Below are 6,298 nucleotides of genomic sequence, written 5' to 3'. Positions count from 1 at the left end.
TGAAATGAACAAAGCCCTCAGAGAAATAACCAAAGAAATCGAGACGAACCAAGAGAAAACAAATCAAGCTCTCAGAGAAATGACCACAAAAATTGAGGCAAACAAAGAAGAAATGCACAAAGGTCTCAAAGAAATGTCCACACAAATAAAGGCAAATAAAGAAGAAATAAACAAAGCTCTCATAGAAATACAGGCAATTATAGCCAAAGAAGTAGAGGCACAATTAGTGATACATAGAGAGGAAACGGACAAAAAAATAGAAGCTGTCACTGAAAAGCAGGACTCCACATTCAAACAGATGAAGGAAATGGTGCAAGACATGAAAACAGAATTAGAATCAATAAAGAAAACACAAATAGAGAAAAACCAGGAGCTGGAGAACATAGAGAAAAGATCGGAACTACAAAGGCAAGCATCACCAACAGAATACAAGAGATGGAAGAAAGAATCTCAGGAGTTGAAGATACACTTGCAGAATTTGACACGTCTCTCAAAGAAAAAATAAAATCAGAAAAGTTCCAAACACAAAACATCCAAGAAATCAAGGACACCATGAAAAGACAAAAATCTAAGAATAATAAGAGTAGGAGAAAAAGAAGACATCAGGCTCAAAGGTCCAGAAAATATTTTCAAGAAAATTATAGAAGAAAATTTTCCCAACTTAAAGAAGGAGATGTCCATAGACATACAAGAGGCCTACAGAACACCAAGTAGACTAGACCAGAAAAGAAATTTTTCACGTCACATCATAGTCAAAACACTGAACCTACAGAACAAAGAAAAAATTCTAAAAGCAGCAAGGGAAAAAAACCAAGTAACATATGAGGGTAGACCTATCAGAATCATACCAGATTTCTCAACAGAAACTATGAAAGCCAGAAGGGCCTGGACAGAAATCGTACAGTCCTTAAGGGACCACAGATTCCAAACCAGACTACTATACCCAGCAAAACTTTCAATCAACATAGACAGAAAATTCAAAATATTCCATGAAAAAAAACAAATTTAAACATTATCTACATAGTAACCCAGCTCTACAGAAGTTACAAGAAGGGAAACTCCAAACCAAAGAAAACAACTACATCTAAGGAAACAGAGGAAATAGATAACTACACAACGAAAAAAGCAAAAGAATACAAGCAATAAAACTCAGTGACACCACCAAACCCACATCAAAAGTAAGTAACAATTGTTGGTCACTAGTATCTATCAACATCAACGGACTCAACTCCCCAATAAAAAGACACAGACTAACAGAATGGTTGCAGAAACAGGATCCAACATTCTGTTGCATCCAAGAAACACACCTATGCAACAAAGATAAACACTACCTCAGAGTAAAGGGCTGGAAAAATGTTTTTCAAGCAAATGGTTCCAGAAAACAAGCTGGAGTAGCCATCCTAATATCTAATAAAATAGACTTTCAACCCAAGTTAATCAAAAAAGATAAGGAGGGCCACTATATTCTCATCAAAAGAAAAATCCACCAAGAGGACATCACAATTTTGAATATCTATGCCCCAAATACAAGAGCAGCTACATTCGTAAATGAAACAATATTAAAGCTTAAATCACACATTGATCCTAATACCTTAATAGTGGGAGACTTCAACACTCCACTCTCAGCAAGGGACAGATCAACTAGACAGAAAACAAATAGGGAAATAAAAACACTTACAGAGTCCCTAAATCAAATGGACCTAATAGACGTCTACAGATCTTTTCATCCAAACTCAAAAGAGTATACCTTCTTTTCAGCACCGCATTGGAACCTTCTCCAAAATAGACCATATAGTTGGTCATAAAGCAAGCCTCAACAGATACAAAAAGATTGAAATAACCCCTTGTATTCTATCTGACCACCATGGACTAAAGCTGGACCTCAACAACAACAGAAATAACAAAAAGCCGACACGCACATAGAAACTGAACAACTTGTTACTCAATGACAGCTGAGTCAAGGAAGAAATAAAGAAAGAAATTAAAGACTTCCTAGAATTCAATGAAAATGAAGGCACAACATACCCAAATTTATGGGACACATTGAAAGCAGTGCTCAGAGGAAAATTTATAGCACTAAGTGCCTGCAAGAAGAAATTCGTAACATCACATACAAACAACTTAATGGCCCAACTGAAAACCCTAGAAAAAAAAGAAGCAGATACACCCAAGAGGAGCAGACAGCTGGAAATAATCAAACTCAGGGCTGAAATCAATCAGTTAGAAACAAATAAAACTATTCAAAGAATCAATGAAACAAAAAGCTGATTCTTTGAGAAAATCAACAAGACAGACAAACCCTTAGCCAAACTAACTAAAAAGCAGAGAGAATCTATCCAAATCAGCAAAATCAGAAACGATAAGGGTGACATAACTACAGACGCTGAGGAAATTCAAACAATCATTAGGTCTTACTACAAAAGCCTATATGCCACAAAATTTGAAAACTTAAATAAAATGGACAATTTTCTTGATAGATTCCATCTTCCAAAATTAAGTGAAGATCAGGTAGAAAGACTGAATAGCCCTATATCCCCCAAAGAAATTGAAGCAGTCATTCACAGTCTCCCCTCCAAAAAAAGCCCTGGGCCAGATGGTTTCAGCGCAGAATTCTACCAGACCTTCAAAGAAGTGCTAACACCAATTCTCCTCAAACTATTCCACAAAATAGAAACAGAAAGAACATTACCAAACTCATTCTATGAAGCGACAGTCACCCTGATACCTAAATCACACAAAGACACAACAAAAAAAGAAAACTTCAGACCTATCTCTCTTATGAACATTGACGCAAAAATACTCAATAAAATACTTGCAAACCTAATCCAAGAACACAAAGATATCATCCACCATGACCAAATAGGCTTCATCCCAGGCATGCAAGGGTGATTCAACATACGGAAATCCATCAATGTAATCCACCACATAAACAAACTGAAGGAGAAAAAAACACATGATCATCTCCTTAAATGCCAAAAAAGCATTTGACAAAGTTCAACATCCATTCATGTTTAAAGTCTTGGAGAGATCAGGGATACAAGGCACATATCTAAACATAGTAAAGGCAATCAATATACAGCAAGCCTATACATCAAACTCAATGGAGAGAAACTTAAATCAATCCCACTGAAATCAGGGACAAGACAAGGCTGCCCACTCTCTCCCTACCTCTTCAACATAGTACTTGAAGTCCTAGCCAGAGCAATAAGACAACTGAAGGAGATCAAGGGGATACAAATCAGAAAGGAAGAGGTCAAAGTGTCACTATTTGCAGATGATATAATAGTATACATAAGTGACCCCAAAAATTCAACCAGAGAACTTCTTCAGCTGATAAACACCTTCAGCAAAGTGGCAGGATAAAAAATCAATTTAAAAAAATCAGAAGCCCTCCTGTATACCAAAGACAAAAGGGCTGAGAAAGAAATTAGGAAAACAACACCTTTCACAATAGCCACTAATAACATAAAGTACCTTGGGGTGACACTAACCAAGCAAGTGAAAGACCTGTTTGAGAAAAACTTCAAGTCTCTGAAGAAAGAAATTGAAGAAGATATCAGAAGATGGAAAGATCTCCCGTGCTCATGGATTGGTAGGATTAACATTGTGAAAATGGCCATCCTACCAAAAGCAATCTACAGATTCAATGCAATACCCATCAAAATATCAACTCAATTCTTTACAGACCTTGAAAAAAAAGATTCTCAGCTTTATATGGAGAAAGAAAAAAACCCAGAATCTCCAAAACAATCCTGTACAACAACAGATCATCTGGAGCTATCTCCATCCCTGATCTCAAGTTGTACTACAGAGCAATAGTAATAAAAACTGCATGGTATTGGCATAAAAACAGAAAGGAGGATCAATGGAACTGCATAGAAAACCCAGAAATAAACCCACACACCTATGAATACTCAATTTTTGACAAAGAAGCCAAAACCATTCAATGGAAAAAAAGACAGCATCTTGAACAAATAGTGCTGATCCAACTGGATGTCTACATGCAGAAAAATGAAAATAGATCCATATTTTATCACCCTGCACAAAACTAAAGTCCAAGTGGATCAAAGACCTCAACATAAAATCAGATTCTCTAAATCTGTTAGAAGAAAAAGTGAGGAACAACCTAGAACTCATTGGCACAGGAGAAAACTTCCTGAACAGAACACCATAGCACAGGCTCTAAGAGCAACAATCAATAAATGGGACCTCATGAAACTGAAAAGCTTCTGTAAAGCAAAGGACACCATCATCCAAACAAAACGACCGCCTACATATTGGGAAAGAATCTTCACTAACCCTTTATCTGACAGAGGACTAATATCCAGTATACACAAAGAACTAAAGAAGCTGAAAAGCAGCAAACCAACTAATCCAATTAAAAAATGGGGAACAGAGCTAAAAAAGAATTCTGGACAGAGGAATATCGAATGGCAGAAAAACATTTAAAGAAATGCTCAACCTCATTAGCCATTAGGGAAATGCAAATCAAAACAATCCTGAGATTTCACCTTACACCCATGAGAATGGCCAAGATCAAAAACTCAAGTGACAACACATGCTGGAGAGGTTGTGGAGAAAGGGGAACCCTTCTCCACTGCTGGTGGGAATGTAAACTGGTACAACCACTCTGGAAATCTATCTGGCACTTTCTAAGACAATTAGGAATAGTGCTTCCTCAAGACCCAGCTATACCACTGCTAGGTATATACCCAAACTTTGTCAAGTACACAAAAGGGATACTTGCTCAACCATGTTTATAGCAGCTTTATTTGTAATAGCCAGAACCTGGAAACAACACAGATGTCCATCAACAGAGGAATGGGTACAGAAATTGTGGTATTTTTACACAATGGAATACTACTCAGAAATCAAAAAGGAGGAAATCATGAAATTTGCAGGCAAATGGTGGGATCTAGAAAAGATCATTCTGAGTGAAATATCCCAGAAGGAGAAAGACAAACACGGTATATACTCACTTATATAGACTTATAAGATATGACAAACATAATGAAATCTACACACTTAAAAAAGATAATCAAGAGAGCAGACATGGGGTAAGATGATCAATCCTCATTTAGAAAGACAGATGGGATGTGCATTGAACGTATGACAGGAGTCTACTGAGCTCATCTGAAAGACTCTAACTAGCAGTGTTTTCAAAGAAGATACAAAGACTCATGACCAAACCTTCGGCAGAATACAGGGAATCATATGAAAGAAGGGGAGTTAGTATGATGGGGAAAGGATAGGAGCTCCACAAGAACCAAATATATCTGGGCACAGGGTCTTTTCAGAGACTGACATTCAACCAAGGACCATGTATGGATATAACCTAGAACCTCTGCTCAGATGTAGCCTGTGGTAACTCAGTAACCAATTGGTTTCCCATAGTGAGGGGAACAAGTTCCTATTTCTAAAAGGAACTCAATGACTGGCTCTTTGGCCTCCCCACCCCCCAAGGGAGGAGCAGTCCTGTTAGGCCACAGAGGAGGGCTTCACAGCCAGTCCTGAAGATACCTGATAAAACAGGATCGGATGAATGGGGAGGAGGTCCCCCCCCATCAGTGGACTTGGAAAGGGGCATGGTGGAGGAGGGAGGGAGGGGGATTGGGAGGGAATGAGGGAGCGAGACACAGCTGGGATACAGAGTTAATAAAATGTAACTAATAAGAAAAAAATAAAATTAAATAAATAAAAAAGAGCTGTAACACTGAAAACTCTCCCTCCACTGCGGACCAGAGAGCTGTAACTCTGAGAATTTTTGAGAAGGACTTCTCCCCAAGGAGCCAGATCCTGTGGACCCCAGCTGTTCCAGGCTCTGCTTCATTCTTTCCAGCCTGGTGTGCTATGACACCTGGACAGCCCTGATGGAAGAAGCAGAAGAAGGCACCACATACTTTTTCTTTGTTCCTTGAGATTTTTATACATGCATACAGTGTGCTTTGAACAAATTCATCCTTCATTCTTTTCTTTCCAAATTCTCCCAGACTACCCCAACTTCATAGACTCTTTCCCAACTTCCTGTAGTCGTTTTTAAAATCCACTGGGTTCAGTTACTTTTCCCTTTAATATAATTTTTAAAAACAGTTCTTACTCTGGCATTACAAACTATTTCTGAATATCCATGACATGGAGAGAGTGGATCATTTGCCCTTGGTTTTAACTTCTCCATTTCTATAGCATTCTCTTTGCATGTAAACATGCTTTTTTGCTATTCCTAATTACTGTTTGCTTTTCTTAAAAAAATCACTTCTGCACATGGTATGTGCTCACTTATAAGTGGGTATTAGACCTA

Source organism: Psammomys obesus, unplaced genomic scaffold, assembly GCF_907164565.1.
Source record: "Psammomys obesus unplaced genomic scaffold, mPsaObe1.curated_primary_1811, whole genome shotgun sequence".
Taxonomy (NCBI): domain Eukaryota; kingdom Metazoa; phylum Chordata; class Mammalia; order Rodentia; family Muridae; genus Psammomys; species Psammomys obesus.
This window is presented reverse-complemented; position numbering follows the sequence as displayed.